Source organism: Macaca thibetana, chromosome 11 (assembly GCF_024542745.1).
Source record: "Macaca thibetana thibetana isolate TM-01 chromosome 11, ASM2454274v1, whole genome shotgun sequence".
In the NCBI taxonomy this organism is placed as follows: domain Eukaryota; kingdom Metazoa; phylum Chordata; class Mammalia; order Primates; family Cercopithecidae; genus Macaca; species Macaca thibetana.
In genome coordinates this window covers 91,047,049-91,063,179 of record NC_065588.1, presented here as the reverse complement: position 1 = coordinate 91,063,179, position 16,131 = coordinate 91,047,049, and the positions used below count along the sequence as shown (strand labels likewise).

General features: G+C 41.6%; 2 protein-coding genes across 7 annotated transcripts in view; one reads left to right on the top strand and one right to left on the bottom strand.

The window, feature by feature from the left end:
• Window positions 1-14,499, bottom strand: part of METAP2 (methionyl aminopeptidase 2) — an 817,888-nt gene extending 803,389 nt beyond the window's left edge. The window contains exon 1 of the mRNA XM_050747189.1: window positions 14,496-14,499. The gene's annotated coding sequence lies outside the window, so the exon portion shown is untranslated. The remainder of the gene's footprint in view (window positions 1-14,495) is intronic.
• The window catches only part of TMCC3 (transmembrane and coiled-coil domain family 3), a 308,376-nt gene that overhangs the window by 160,861 nt on the left and 131,384 nt on the right, over window positions 1-16,131 (top strand). The gene's annotated exons all lie outside the window — the stretch shown is intronic.

Below are 16,131 nucleotides of genomic sequence, written 5' to 3'. Positions count from 1 at the left end.
AGTGGTTAATTCATAGGTGAATTACAGCTTGATGGAAACAATAACATCGTCATGCTTGGGTTGCACATTTTAAACTTGTAAAATGATAGCCGACTCGAATGCCAATCATGAGCTTCCCAAACAGCAGCTGTCACTGTGTGGTGGACTTGGCTCTGAATGTCTCAGGTCACCCTGATGTGTTCCAGTGTTTGCTGTTTCAGGGTCATTGAGCTACACGGTGGCCACCGCAGATCACAGACTCATGGCAGGGACTGTCTAACTCTCACAATCAGGAGAGTTGGAGCTTAAGAATCAATGCACAGCCTTACTTACACTTTTCATTTAAACTGTGCTTGAAGCTTTAAATGTTTCCAGCTGTGCATGTATTAGAAGGGATAAAAGAATAAGGGAAGAACTTCAGAAAATAGTGTTGTTCCAAAGGAGGGCTTGGTAATTCTAAATGGCCAGTAGGGCAGGCCAGAGGCCACTGAGGATTCACATCACAGGAGAGAAAGTATTTACCAGTAGGGCTGCTTTGATTGATGGGTCCTGGGAATTTCTGCAACATGCCCTGCAGCACCTAACAGCAGGACGGATATTTCCAAGGCTGAGTCTTTTTCTGCCCTTCTGCTCCTGGGGAAAATAATTTCCAATCCCACTGCAGCTCTACCCTAGCCAATTAATGGAGTTCTTTCAGTGATTTTTCATTTGTGAGTCTGATATGCTCAGCTCTTGGCCTAATTAGACAAGAGGGAGTCGCTGATTGCTGTCTCCAGACTTCTTGCTTGGGACATGCATTCTTAGTTTCTTTACACCAGTAGTTGTATTAATAAAAGAAAGAGGAGGGGGTTAGGTGCAGTGGCTCACGCCTGTAATCCCAGCACTTTGGGAGGCTGAGGAGGGTAGATCACAAGGTCAGGAGTTCGAGACCAGCCTGACCGACATGGTAAAACGCTGTCTCTACTAAAAATACAAAAATTAGCCGGGTGTGGTGGTGCACACCTGTAATCCCAGCTCTCAGAAGGCTGAGGCAGGAGAATTGCTTGAACCTGGGAGGCAGAGGTTGCAGTGAGCCGAGATCGTGCCACTGCACTCCAGCCTGGGCGGCAGAGTGAGACTCCATCTCAAAAAAAAAAAAGAAAAAAAGAAAAAGGAGGGAAACATTCCAAATCTGCCAAGACATTAAATATATAATGGATGCATATAGTATTTTCAAAATTTAAAAGACATAAAGTAGGTCTCTCTCCCAACTCTGTCCCCTTCCCAGAAACAACCGCTATTAACTTTGTCTATTCCTAGAGATATATCCTTGTATATGCATTTAATGTCTGTATATATATATACATATAGATCTATTTATCTTTTTCAAAGAAATGGTAACATATACATAATTCCATACCTTACTTGTTTCTTTTTGTTTTGTTTTTGTTTTTGTTTTTGAGATGGAGTTTCACTCTTGTTACCCAGGCTGGAGTGCAGTGGCGCAATCTCGGCTCACTGCATCCTCCGCCTCCCGGGTTCAAGCAGTTCTCCTACTTCAGCTTCCTGAGTAGCTGGGATTACAGGCGCCTGCCACCACGCCCGGCTAATTTTTTGTATTTTTAGTAGAGACGGGGTTTCATCAGCCAGGCTGGCTCGTCTTGAATTCCTGGCTTCGGGTAATCCACCCTCCTTGGCCTCCCAAAGTGCAGGGATTATAGGCGTGAGCCCCCGCACCCAGCCACCGTACTTGTTTTTACTTATCTTAGGGATTGTTCCAGGTTAGCACATGTAGACCTCCCATATTTGCTTTTAATAACTACAGGAATGTTTGTTAAACATTGTTTAGATGGTACATCATTTACTAGCCTTTTATTGCTGGACATTTTGGTTGTACAATCTTCTGCTGTCCTAACAGTAATTAAATGTTACCCTTTAACATAAATATTTCAGCACATATGCTAATTTATCTGTATTATCAGTTTGCAGAAATGGAATCACTAGGCCAAATGGTATACACTTTTAAATATTTAAAAATTTAAATATAGACATTGTCATATTGCCCTCCTATAGAGGATTTCTTCATTGACTTCTTCCTGGCAGTACATAAGAATGCATCCTCCAACCCCTTTCACCTCTCCCCATCTCCACCTTGGCCATATCAGAGTCTGTCTTTTGCAGGAGCAAAGGTTTTGATCTGGGACGAGCATGAATATTTTTAAAACTCACCCCATGGGTGTCAGCAGTGTTTCAGTTGCAAGTCACAGAAAATCTGCCTCAAACCGAGTTAAACCAAAATTTAAAAAAAAAAAAAAAGATGGAGAAGTTGATGGGCACATGTAACAAAAGTCCAGAGAGAAAATGTGCTTCAGGCGTAGCTGGATCTAGGGAGGGCTGGCATGTCATGGCACAGCTTCAGGGGCACAGTCACATTGCATTAGGAAACAGTGTGAAGGCTGCCCCTGGAGTTAGTGGCCATATGTTCAAGAACACAACTGAGCTTATAGGGACTTGGTCTCTCTCCATTTCCCAGCCCTGTTTCCTTGGGGTTTGCTTTGTTTGCAGGCAGGCTTTCTCCACGTGGCAGCTCTAGGTTTACATACTATGACTTTTATAACCTCAATCTAAGAGCCTCTCCTTCTCTGTAGATACAGCCAAAGTCACGCAGTTGTTCTTCATTGATCTGACTTTGGTCAGATACTCATCCCAAGTAATTGATCACTTCTGGGAGCGTCTTTTGGTTTGCTTGCCTGTCACCCATTCCCTGTTCTTCTGAGAGTAGCCCCTTGATTTTCTTCCTCACCTCTAAGTCCCCATGGTTCTAGGGCCCTTCCTTCATCCAGGGCTGAGCATGCGACCATAGGCATGGCCGGTCAGCACCCATTCTACCAACGGCCAAAGTGATTCTGATTCTTGGACTCTACCTCCTTGACCACTAACCCATCTGTAGGCTAGACCAGTTTGTCTGAGACTCAGGAGAGTTATAGCTGAAGAAGATGGGAGATGGAAGTGCATACAAATCACCTGGCAATCTTGTAGTAAAGCAGATTCTAATTTATTAGGTGTGAGATGGGATCCACTGCATTTCTAACAGGTTCTCGGAAGATGTTGATGCTGCTAGTCCAAGGGCCACACTTTGAAGCAGAGAGACATAAGGTGGATCCAATGGCCTCTCTAGGTTCCTCCTGGTCTAATGATTTTGAGATTTTGTAGCATATACAAAAGGATATGAAACAAACAAAATCTCCATGTGCAATCAATTCTAATTTGTCTCCACTTCACATAGCAAATAGAAGTCACATTTTAATGATTACATATATCCAAAACCATAAATATTATGAAAACATTAATTCACTTAAGAAATACAGTTCCATTTCCTGCCTTGATGGGATTGGGAGAGGAAGCCTTCATTGAATTTTTCTAAAAGAATCATACTTTTGACCAATGTTGGCAAGAAAGTAACTTTTTCTTTTGGGGACTGTGAGCTCTCTGTTGTCTTACTGAAAAACAAAACAAAACAAAAAAACTGCTGCTGATTCTACTGTCAAGTTAGTGACTTATTTGTGCTTTACCTGAGGAACCAATTTGCCCTTGGCAGACACTGGGCTTTATATATCTAGTTATCCCATCATAGCTGGGTGACCTAGTGGCAAAAACTGGGGACAGTCTACTGTTTTCTTGAGAATAACACAGTCACTCTCTGTCTCATGACCAACTGCTCTTCACATCTTCTTTTTAAATAAATTCTTTTTTTTTTTTTTTTTTGAGACGGAGTCTCGCTCTGTAGCCCAGGCTGGAGTGCAGTGGCTGGATCTCATATCACTGCAAGCTCTGCCTCCCGGGTTCACGCCATTCTCCGGCCTCAGCCTCCCGAGTAGCTGGGACTACAGGTGCTGCCACCTCGCCCGGCTATTTTTTTGTATTTCTTAGTAGAGACGGGGTTTCACCGTGTTAGCCAGGATGGTCTCGATCTCCTGACCTCGTGATCCGCCCATCTCGGCCTCCCAAAGTGCTGGGATTACAGGCTTGAGCCACCGCGCCCGGCCTTAAATAAATTCTTTTCTCATCATCTCTCAGTACCGATATCTCAATCCAGGAATAACTTGAACAACATCTAAAGAGTTTCTTTGCTCTCCCTTATTCAAATGGGCTGTTGAATGGACTCCCCAATACCCAGCACCATTTATTGAAACAGAAAAATGATTTCTTTTGGAAAGGAATTTCATGCCTTGTTATCCCCCAAAATGTCTCTAAAATACAAGGTTACATGGCATTTCCAGAAAGTCCCTATTCAGTCCTGAGACTGAAAAGCAAAAGTAAAATTTTAAAGGGGGCTCCAGAAGCCCATGGCATTGTCTGCTAGATATCTTCATGCTTTGAGGATCATTGTGTGGCATTGTAAAGATATTTGCTTTAAAATCATGCCTCCTGCAAGGAAAATTGTAGCCTCAAACAATTGTGTCATTATGTAAATAGGTGTTAATGAATCGATTGTACAAAGTAGACTGTGATTGAGAGTTGCTGTTCTTATGAGAAGATCATAGAAAGACAGCTGGATTTTCTTCTGCCTTTTTTGGAATCTTTATACTCATTCTGCTTCACAGATAAGACTTCTACCAGAAGCCAAGTTGTACAGAATTCTCATCTTGTGCTTTATTTTGTTATTGCTAAACTGTTAAGTAAAGCCAGTCCCATCCGTAAGTTTGAAAAGCCGCTTTAGGACTTAATTATTAAAAGGTAACATCTCCTCCATAAATACCGATCCTCTAGAAATACTGTGGTGTCCACATTTGCCTTTTAAGATTAATGTAACCCATCCTCTCCTGTAAGAAATGGGATTTCGAGGCCCTCTCCTGGCTCTGTGTATCTGCGATTGACTCGCTGAGTGTTGGAGTTATCCTTAGAGGGTGCCTCAGCTGGGAAGTCATTGATCAACAAATTGCACCTTGATGGTAGAATAGAAAGAAGAGTGGTATATATTGTAGCAGGGCGTTGTCTTTATCCATTAGTGATGTACATACCAGGAGATAGAAGATTTGGAGATTTGTCAATTGGCCTAATGACATTTTCCCAGCAAGTCTTTATTGGGCACCTGCTGTGTTCCGAGGCATAATGGTTGGCTCTGGGTATACAGTGATGATCCAGCATACTGAGCCCTGACCTCATGGAGGTAACTTAAATGAGCTATTTAATGCCTGGACTTGACTTGAAAGATGAAGCTAATTCCTAACCTCACTGGATTGCTGTGATAGTGAAACACATTTTTGAAAGTATAAAGTATTAAATGCAGAGTTCCTGAGGTCGGAATGATGACACAGCCTCAGCAATGTCCTTAACCTTGAACTTTCTAACATTAGCTCTTTTTTTCCTATTATCTACTTTCATGAAGTTATCCTCACGGCCCTCACTTTGCCCTTTGTCTTTTTATGACAGTTGCATTTTCCTCTCCAAGGATTGTCCCGTTTTCCTGATTCTTGAACAGTGCCAGCTTTTTATCTGCCTTGCAAAATATTTTTCTAAAGGAGGGGCCTCCTAAGAAATTTCATGAGTATTTGATAGGAACTTAGAAAGAAAAAAGTGACTATTCACAAAAGATAGTGAGACAAAAACGAAAAGTAGCTTTCTGTATTATACGTACAATAAAAATCAGAACTTAACACCCCAGAATACAGTTCTCATGAGACATCTCTGTCATTTGCTAGAGTTAGAAATAAACAGAGAACAGTTTTGGAGTTGGGCGAGTAGCCAGCCTTGTCGTCTGTGGATAGGAATGATGAGGGTCATGTTTGAGTGAGGGAGAGAGTGGAGAGGCAGTCTCTTGAGCATGCTGTTGGAGCAGCTGAGACTTGGAAGCATGCAGGGAACGTTTCTAAGAATGCCTTTGCTGTACATGTTGGAGGAAGATCTCAGGCTTGCATTTAAAAGACCCCTGGCCTGTCACAGCCTCCCCGGGTATGTTTTGGTTTTGGTTTTTTGGATTTTTTGACTCATTGCACAAACTTTATCTACGATCTGTTAACTGGGGGAGTCCTTCTTCTTGTCCCCAATTCTAATGTCCAGAGTGATGTATGTGTCTCTGTCTCTCTCTGCTCTGTGTCCCTGTCTCTGCATCTCTTCTTCTCTCCCACACACAAGCTCTCCACTGCACTTACGTGATTTCATCACTAAGCTGGGAAAGCTGAGCAAACCTCAAGTCTGAGCCCCTAAAGAAATGTTTTAGAGGATTTTGTTTACACTTTGTATATTGCACAATTAATGCATCTTAAGAGATTAAGAGCTGCTGCTTTTCTCCGTCTCTCACCTAAGTAAATGAATGAATGAATGAATAAATAAAGAGGCAGCTTAGCATTATGGTATAGTGCAGTGTTGGCAAACCCTTCTGTAAAGGGCCAGATATTTTACATTTTTAAGCTTAAATATTTTAACCTTTGTGGACCATACAATCTCTGCCGTAACTACTCAAGTTGGCCAGTGAATCCTGAAAGCAGCTATAGGCAATATGTAAACAGGTGAGCATAGCCGTGTTCCAGTAAACTTATGGACACTGAAATTTGAATTTAATGTAAGTGTTGCATGTCATGAAATATTACTCTTTTTTTTTTTTTGCCAACAGTTTAAAACTACAGCCCTCATGAAAAACAGGCTCTGGGATAGATTTGGCCCCTGGACCATTGTCATTTGCCAACTCCTGGTAGAGTGGAAGAAACTCAGAACAAGAATTGAGAAGCCTTACCTTCCAATTTTAGTTTTACTACTTTTTAGTTTTGACATAATCATTTTGCTTCTAACCTCAGTTTCCCCGTCTGAAAAATGAGTGTGGAAAGAGGGTAAACAGGAACTTGAGAGTGGAGAAACCTGGCAGACACTGTCTCAGTCAGGTGGTCATGGTCAACATCATCAGTGCTAAGTCGTGATAGAGTAAGAAATATTTGGTCTTTGTCCCTGGTTCCTGACACAGAACTTCTATAACCCTTGGAATTTCCTGAGTGACAGGCATGATAGGAGCATTTTCTATTATTCATAACAAGCCCCTTCAGCCTTACCTGAGTTTCTGCTAATGAGGTGACTTTGGTGGGCCCCTAGATAGCTCCAGGATGGAGCTGGTTGCCAAAGGAACCAACCATGTAATTAGAGAGTGGAACTTTCAGGGCCCCTGATATGGTTTGGCTGTGTCTCCACCCAAATCTCATCCTGAATTGTAGCTCCCACAATTCCCACGTGTTGTGGGAGGGACACGGTGGGAGGTAATTGAATCATGGGAGCAGGTCTTTCCCATGCTGTTCTCATGATAGTGAATAACTCTCATGAGATCTGATGGTTTTATAAAGGGGAGTTCCCCCGCACAAGCTCTCTCTTGCCTGCTGCCATGTAAGATGTCCCTTGTTCTTCTGCTGTGATTGTGAGGCCTCCCCAGCCATATGGAACTGTGAGTTCCAATTACAACTCTTTCCTTTATAAATTACCCGGTCTCAGGCATGTCCTTATTAGCAGCATGAAAACAGCCACCCTTCTTTCAGGGAGTGGTGAAGGGGTCGAGATTGAGTTAATCACCAATGGCCAATGATGTAATCAATCATACCTCTGTTATGGAAGCTCCATTAAAAAACCCTAAAGGACAGGGTTCTGAGGGTTCCAGATTGATGAATGCATCCATGTACCAGGAATGGGGCACATCCCAACCCCACAGGGATGGAAGCTTCTGCACTCTGCCCCTTCTGGACCTCACCTCGTGTGCCTCTTTCTTGAGCTGCTCATGTATATCCTTTATAATAAACAAGTAAGAGTAGGAAAGTATTCTCCTTACTTCTGTGAGCCCTAAGGAGGGAGTTTTAGGACTCCCCTGACCCCCAATTTATAGCCAGTCAGATGTATGGAGGGCCCAGGACTTGCAATTGGTGTCTGGAACAGGGCAGTCTTATGGGGCTCTGTGTTAACTCCAGGTAGTTAGTGTCAGAATTGAATTGAATTGAATTACAGGATACCTGGCTGCTGTACAGAAAACTGGAAAATTAGTGTGGGGAAAAACCCCCACATTTGGTGTTAGAAGTGTTGTGAGTGAAGCAGTTGAGAGCCACATTGATAGCATGCACCCTTGATAGGATTTGATGAAAATGGCACCCCGGCCCTGCAGTCATCCTTCAGAAAAGCCATTGACACCAGTTTAAGCATGAGAAAACAACCAGGTAGACCTAGGGAGAGTCTACAATATACCTGATCGCTATTCCTCAAAACTGTCAAGGCCATCAAAACCAATGCAAGTCTGAACCACAGTCACAGATCAGAGGAAACTAAGGAGACATGATTAAACGTCGTGTTGTGTCCTGGACATGGGATCTTGGGAGAGAAAAAAGACATTAGGGAAAAACTGGTGACATCTGAACAAAGTGTGGAGCTTAGTTAATAGTCCTGTGTTGGTGTCGGTTCCTTGGTTGTGACAAATCTACTGTGGTCATGTAAGATGTTCATATTGCAGGGACCTAGGTTAGGAGAATAGGTGAATTTTGCAACTTTGTTATAAATCTAAAGCTGTTCTACAATAAAAGCTTTATGGTAAGAAAACATTAAGAAAAATCTCCAGGATTTAGCAGTTGATTAGGTAAGGAGGGCAAGGGAGAAGGAGAAATAAAGATTTTTGTCAAAGTCTTTGGCCTGATTACCTCGGAAGTTAGCTATGTGAGTGGATGGAAATGACAGAATATAGGAGGCAGTCTGGCTTTCAATAGGAAATAATGAACTTGTGGTACTAGGGATATATCCATGAATGTGATGTACCGTTTAACAGTTGAAGTAAGAAAAATGGCCAGAAAGGGCTTTTGGATTTCAGATGTTTGGTTTAAAATGACCTCTAGCCTCACAGCATTTGGCATTTAATTCTAATTTAAGAAAGAAAGATGAACTGGATTAAAAATAAAATAGTGATTGAACTTGTATAAATAGCTGGACTCCTGCTCTTGTTTCTATGTTTCTATGTGGGTAAATTTATCTTTTTGTCATTAATGCATTGCTTGGAGTTGGAGTAGCTATCAGCCCCTCTTTATTTGCAGAAGGACTTAGAGTCATGTTGCCAAGTGAAACATGATTTAAGTGACTCAGCAGGCAGAGCTAGCCCTTTTTCTTTAGCTAGAAGTGCTAGTTGTGTTGACCCAAATATACTGGAGCGCATGTTTTGTTTACTTCAGACAAGAAGTAAGAGCTTTGTTTGAGTCATTCCTTTTTCTATCTTCCCTATTTGTATTTTACAGCCAGAACTGCCTCAAAAATGCACACAGCCATTCATCAGGGGCCTGCGATGTCTGCTGTGCATTAACAATATATGAAATGTGTGAAATTTATCAGTGTAGGATCAAACCACAGGCAAGACCTCACGCCTACATAGGTCATGAACAGGCACTTCACCAAAGAAGAAATTCAGGTGGCAATACACATGTGAAAAAAATTAAACTTTGCAAATAACAAAAGATATATAATTAAACTTGTGAAGATAGCAAAGAAATACAGGAACCAATGCTGGCAAGGGTATGAGGAAGAGTACACTGGCGGGATTATAGATCAACATAATTTAGGGGGAGGGCAGCTTGACACATATATTCCAGACTTTAAAATGTATTTGTCCTTTGTTTTAGTCAGTCCACTTCTAGAGATTATTCTAAGGGAATAATGGGACAGGCATATAAAGATATATGTAAAGAATGACCATCTAAGCATTGTTTAAAATCGTAAAGAACCGATGATAACATCTAACAATAGACAGACACTGGTTAGCTTCAGTGTTGTAGATGTAGCAATTATAATAGAAAGACTTGCATTAAGTTTTTGAAAAAAAAATTTCAAAATGCATTCATATGGTCCAGTTTATACAACTTGTATGTGTGCATGTACACTTCTAAAAGAACATATGCTAAATTTTAAATGCTTTTAAACTGTAAATGAAAATGTTTTAATTCTAAACCAAAATGTGGACTCTCAGTGCTAAATTCTGAGTGATGTAAACTGTCCTCTCATAAATTACTATTATTTTTGTAGAACCTGAAACATGTTCCCATCACCACCCGTATGCTCCCTCTCCAAAATAATCCTGACTTTCTTAAATAAAAATTATAGTTCATCCTAAATTATTAAGGATTTTTATTCACAGTGTGAAGAATCTAGAGCTGTGTTATAGAGAAGCCAGCAAATAGTTATTGTTCCTTAGTTTTATTTTATGCTATAGTAGTTAAAATACCCAAAACAGTGCTTCATAAAAAAAAAAAAAAAAAAAAAAACACTATACTTACAAATACAGGGTGAAAAATGGGATTTCAGTGGAAAATGGGATTTTCTTCCCCTTGATTTCATTAATTTACATCTTGCCTTTTTCCAAATATATGTAAAGTACCTAGATCTTTCAATAGAACATGCGCTGAACATAAAAAAAGTGTTCACACACATGAACTAACCAGCTGCACCATCATACGGCCTCCAAGGTAGTATGATAAAAGGCAGGGATGATAAAAGGCGGAACATATTTCCAAAGACACTCAAGATCTCTGAACTAGAGACTTCACCTTTCACACATGAATGAAATGATTCAAAAATCATCTTTCTTCCAAAGTCAATTGAAAACCAGTGTGGTCATGTAGTTCGGATCAGGCCAGGGGCAGAGCTTGAGAAGAAGAACTGACTGTAGCCAGCAGGGTCCCTAAGTAAATAAGGCTTCATGTAACCATATACAGCCTGACAGAGTAGGAGAAGAAAGGAAAGGAGTGAGCAAGGGGAAAAGGTTTAGAGCACCTGCTCTTTGCCAAGCACTAAACTGAAATGCTTATTGTGTGCTGTCTGATGTAGTAAGGTGCAGGGATATTTTAATGTTCAGATAGGAGTTTGATCTAAATATTTCTAAATAAGTCAGTCTTCTTCCTGATGTTACCCTTGCCAACTGCATGCCATGGGCTGTCATCTCCAGATCTGCCAGTCACCCAGTTAGTTGCTAATGATCCCAGATTTCCCCGCCTCCCACCACTCTTGAGTATCCATAAGCCTCTTCTTAAACTGCCTGCCATAGCCAAGGTGAGGAGGGCTTGGGATTATTTCAAGAGGTCTACCAGATACCTTGGATTTCAGAGCCAGAGTTGTGAACAAGACTTCACTTTTCATGTTTCTCATTTGTATCTGCCTCTTTCCAAAAAGGATTTGAAGTACCGAAATCTTTCAACAGTATGCGCTGCGAGACGTTTCATAAAAGAGAGAATTTTAGGAACTCTACGCAGAGGGACAATATTTACAAAAGCAAGACAAAGTGAGCAAAGGAGAGAAAACAAACGTCTTACTGTATGTGGGAATGAGCAAAAGGAGAGGGGGAGAAAGACTGAGCACAGTTGTACATGGGCGGGGGGGGAGCTCCTTATGATGTTTTAGTGATTAAATAGGTGACACCTAGGAAGGGTGATCACTTGGCATTGTGGCAAGAAGTTTGTCTAAGCCATTCCCAGCACCTGGTAGGCTTCTTCCTGTATTAGGACAGCTTCACACCAAGATTCCTTCTGGAACCTTGAGCCTAGTTAACCCTATGCCCATTATCCCTGCCATGCTCAGCTATACCTGCAATGTCAACCTCTCTTATGCTGACATCCCCTTTTTGTTCTTCACGCACCTCCATCTTCCCACCCCTTAGCACTATTCCAGACCATCACCACTTCTTCAAGCGGCTGACACCTCCTATTCACAAGGTTCCAAACAGGGGTCTGTGGACTAAGTCTGGCCGTCTGCCATGTTTTGCGTAATCTACATATCCCACCTTTATTACTGGCAAGAGCCAAGAATCTGCAGTCTCCTGTTTGCTGAAGTCTCCAGCACCCTCTCTTGTTTCCTACTCCCCTTCCCCATTCCCTATTGTCTCCACTCCCTGTTGTTCCCAGTTCTTCCTGTGTTCCATGTCTTGGTCTGGGTGGTAGTCAGCTAAGTCTATTCAGTTAGTAAAACTTCACAGAGCACTTATTTTGCAGTTTTCTATGAGCACATTATATACCAGGTTAAAAAAATTTTAAAGTTAATTAAAAAGCAGAATCTTGATTTCTCTGGATAAACCCTGCAGTGGACATCATTATTTTCCCCATTTAGTAGATTAAGGTATCCGAAAGGACACTTTGTCTATGGTCATTCAGCTGGTACATGACAGAACATAGGAGTCACACTTGGGTAGACTATACTTTTTTTTTTTTTTTGGAGAGGGAGTCTCGCTCTGTTGCCCAGGCTGGAGTGCAGTGGCATGATCTCGGCTCACTGCAAGCTCCGCCTCCCAGGTCCAAGCGATTCTGCTGCTTCAGCCTCTTGAGTAGCTGGGATTACAGGCGTGTGCCACCATGCCTGGCCAATTTTTGTATTTTTAGTAGAGATGGGGTTTCACCATGTTGGCCAGGCTGGTCTCAACCTCCTGACCTCAGATGATCCACCCGTCTCGGCCTCCAAAGTGCTGGGATTACAGGTGTGAGTGAGCCATAGCGCCTGGCCTCGGCCTGTGCTCTTGACCATTGTTTCTTCCTTCCTGTCAAGAGAGTTGGTCCAACCATGAGAGACTCTAATTCTACTCTTGGCTTTTCTTTGCCACTTCGATATCCAAACCATGAGTTTCAGAGATTCATTTATATTGTTTGTTTTATGTGCTGTGGTAGATTAAAAGTGGTCATGAATTATTTGCAACTCCTTTCATTGAGATGTGGGATCTTATTATCCTCCCCTTGACTTTGGGCTGGTCTTAACAATTTGCTTAACTGGTAGAATGCAGTGGAGATGACACTGCTTGACTTACAAGTTAGACTGGAAGAAGATTTGTAGCGTCTGCCTTGGTTTCTTTGAATACTGACTCTTAGAATCCAGTTGCCAAGCTGTGAGAAGCCCATAGAGAGGTCCACATGGAAAGGAAGTGTGGACACTGGCTGACAGCCCAGCTTAGCTCCCAGCCCACAGCCAGCAGCAACTTGCCAACCATGTGAGAGAGCCATTTTGGAAGTGGATCCTCCAGCCTCAATTGAATGACCCCAGTTAATGCCCCATAGAGCAGAGATGAGCTGTTCCCGCTGAGCACTGCTCGAATTGCAGATTTCATGAGAAAAGTAAATGACTAGTATTGTCTTAGGCCACCAATTTTTGGGATGGCATATTATATAGCAGTACCTGGAACACCAGCCAATTTTGCTTAACTAATATACATTAGAATCATATGTAAGATCAAAAAATGTTTTTGCTTTCTTTAATTTTAGTGCTATCATAGAAAGTTTCTCCTAGCAAAAAGTTAACTTTTAATTCAAGCCATTCCTGGAAATCACTCCAGGAATTATTTTCGCATGCTACAAATGTTATTTTCTCTATCCTCACTAAAGCAAATACCAAAGACCACCTATAGTAGTACACATTTGCTGACCAAATTGAAACTTTCTAGGGAAGAAACACATTTGCTAGTAGAATATCAACAAAGTGACATCAAAATAATTGTAGGAAGTAAGCCAATGTAAAATCAGTTTATCTATGAATCTGTGAGTTGCTAGAAATTAGGTATGAAAACTATGCAGTCTAAAGTTAATTCTTCACATTGCTAAATGAGCAGAAGACTACCATCTCACGTTTCTGGTTGGGGCTCCCCACTTACCCAAGACATTTGCTTGGCAAATATTATCCCAACCAAACTGCACAGTCACCCAGGGTGTGTTCCACCACACTGGACCAGCCAAGTTGGACAGTGACTGATTACCAGGGTCATGTGTTTACTGCAAAGGGAAGTCATAAGGTTATAGCTCCCATTTCTTCTGAGCCCTTTGCAGTATGTACTGTCTGTGCTGATTCCCCAGCAAGATAAGTGAGGTAGGGAAGAGATGCTTTGAATGCATGACTGGTCATGAAATGCCTGTAAGAAACTTGATAGGGATATGGGTGATATTGACATATGTATTAGAAAGTTGATTATTCTATGAAAACCTAAAGAATGATGGGCACTGCTCTAGTCTGAATGTTTGTGTGCCTCCACCCCCGGTCAATTCATATGTTGAAACTTAATCCCCAGTGCAATGGTATTAGGAGGTGGGACCTTTGGGAGGTGATTAGGTCAAGAGGGTAGAGCCCTCATAAGTGGGATTAGGCTGGGTGGAGCTTGTTTGCCCCTTCCACCACATGAGGATGCAACAAGAAGGCTCTATCTATGAGGAAGCAGGTCCTACCAGACAACTGAGTCTGCCAATGCCTTGATCTTGAACTTCCCAGCCTCCAGAACTGTGAGAAATAAATTTCTGTCATGTAGAAGCCACCCAATCCATGGGCATTCTTTTATAGCAACCTGATTGGAGTATGACAGCCACAGTAAATAGTTAAGTGAAAAAAAAAAAAGCAGATTGACAAATGGGAGGTGTTATATTACACAATTTGTTTGACGTAAAGATGGATGAATAAGAGATGGTGAGTTAGGGCTGGGCACGGTGGCTTATACCTGTAATCCCAGCACTTTGCAAGGCCGAGATGCGTGGATCACCTGAGGTCAGAAGTTCAAGACCAGCCTGGACAACATTATGAAACCCCCTCTGCACTAAAAATATAAAAAAGTTAGCCAAGTGTGGTGGTGCACACCTGTAATCCCAGCTACTTGGGAGGCTGAGGCAGGAGAATTGCTTGAACCTGGGAGGCAGAGGTTGCAGTAAGCTGAGATCACGCCACTGCACTCCAATCTAGGCAACAGAGTGAGACTCTGTCTCAAAAAGAAAGAAAAGAGATGGTGAGTTAGAAAGAGAAGTGTTTTTTAGCAAGGCCAAAGAATCTATTCTTTTAGATCAGGGAGGGGTGCTACTCAACCCTGCAGCTCTGACTGGAAAGTTGCCACAGGTTTTATATAAAGGGATGGATGTGGCCATGTGCTACCAAAACTTTATGGACATTGAACATTGAATTTTGTATAATTTTCACATGTCACATAATATTATTCCTGTCTTCAGTCATTTAAAAGTATAAAAACAATCCTAAGCTCACAGGCTATATAAAAATAGGTGCAGACTGGCTTTGGCCACAGGCCGTAGTCTGCTGACGCCTGTTGTCATTTGGGTTGGGGATAAGTTGGTGGTTTGCTTTTACTCTCTACTGTCTAAACTTTTGTGTTTTTGGAACTTTTTAGAACAAGTATTACTTTTTTTTGAGATGAGATCTTGGTCTGTTGCCTAGGCTGGAGTGCAGTGGTGTGACTGTAGCTCACTTCAGCCTCAAACTCCTGGGTTCAAGTGATCCTCCCACCTTAGCCTCCCAAGTGGCTGGGACTTACAGGCGTGCACCACCACAGCTGGCTAAGTTTTTAAATTTTTATCTTTAATAGATATGATGTTTCCCTATGTTGCTCAAGCTGGTCTTGAACTCCTGGACTCAAGTTATCCTCCTGCCTCTGCCTCACAAAGTCTTGGGATTATAGATGTGAGTCATAGCGCCTGGCCTATGACTCTTAAAATTAAAAAAAAAAAAAAAACCATATTTCCATGTTAGAGCAAAGGAAAAGGAGAAAGTCTCTGTGTGGGCCCCTGTTAGGTTTCAGTGAGAAAAGGACAAGTGATAGCACCTTAGGGCTCTTGTTCGAATAATTCAAGATCTCGTTTATTCCCACTGACCCACCCAGAATTGGGTTGAAAGTCCCATTTGTTCTCTCTAAAGAGATTTATGAACTTAAGTTGTAAACAGTTTAAGGTAAATAGTATTACTAATTATAAATTATTTTCATCTGCTTGTTAAAGCAGGCCTATTAGAATATCAGCCTGAGAAGAGGGTGAGCTTAGATTAAGATAACTTGAAAGCAGCAACACCATATTCTTTTTTAAACACTGTTACCCATACTAATTCAGACTTCTCTCTCTTCTTATTTTACCCACAACTGACTATGCTTTTATGGTACCTACCTTAGGCTAGTTTGCACTAGGTCTGTTTATGTTCTTTTGTCTATCTTCATTCTCTGTAAATTCCCTGAAGGCATGGGTCTTTATATAATACCTTTTATTCACTCACTTATTGAACAAGTATTTACTGAGTGCTTTCTACATATCAGGCGTTGTTCTGGGACCTAGGGATACTGGTGAACAAAGCAAAATTTTGATCTATGGAGCACACAGTCTTGGTTGAATCTGACTTTGTCCTGTTCATCTGCATTAATGTTTTTCCTCAAGGATAAATTAGCTTTAC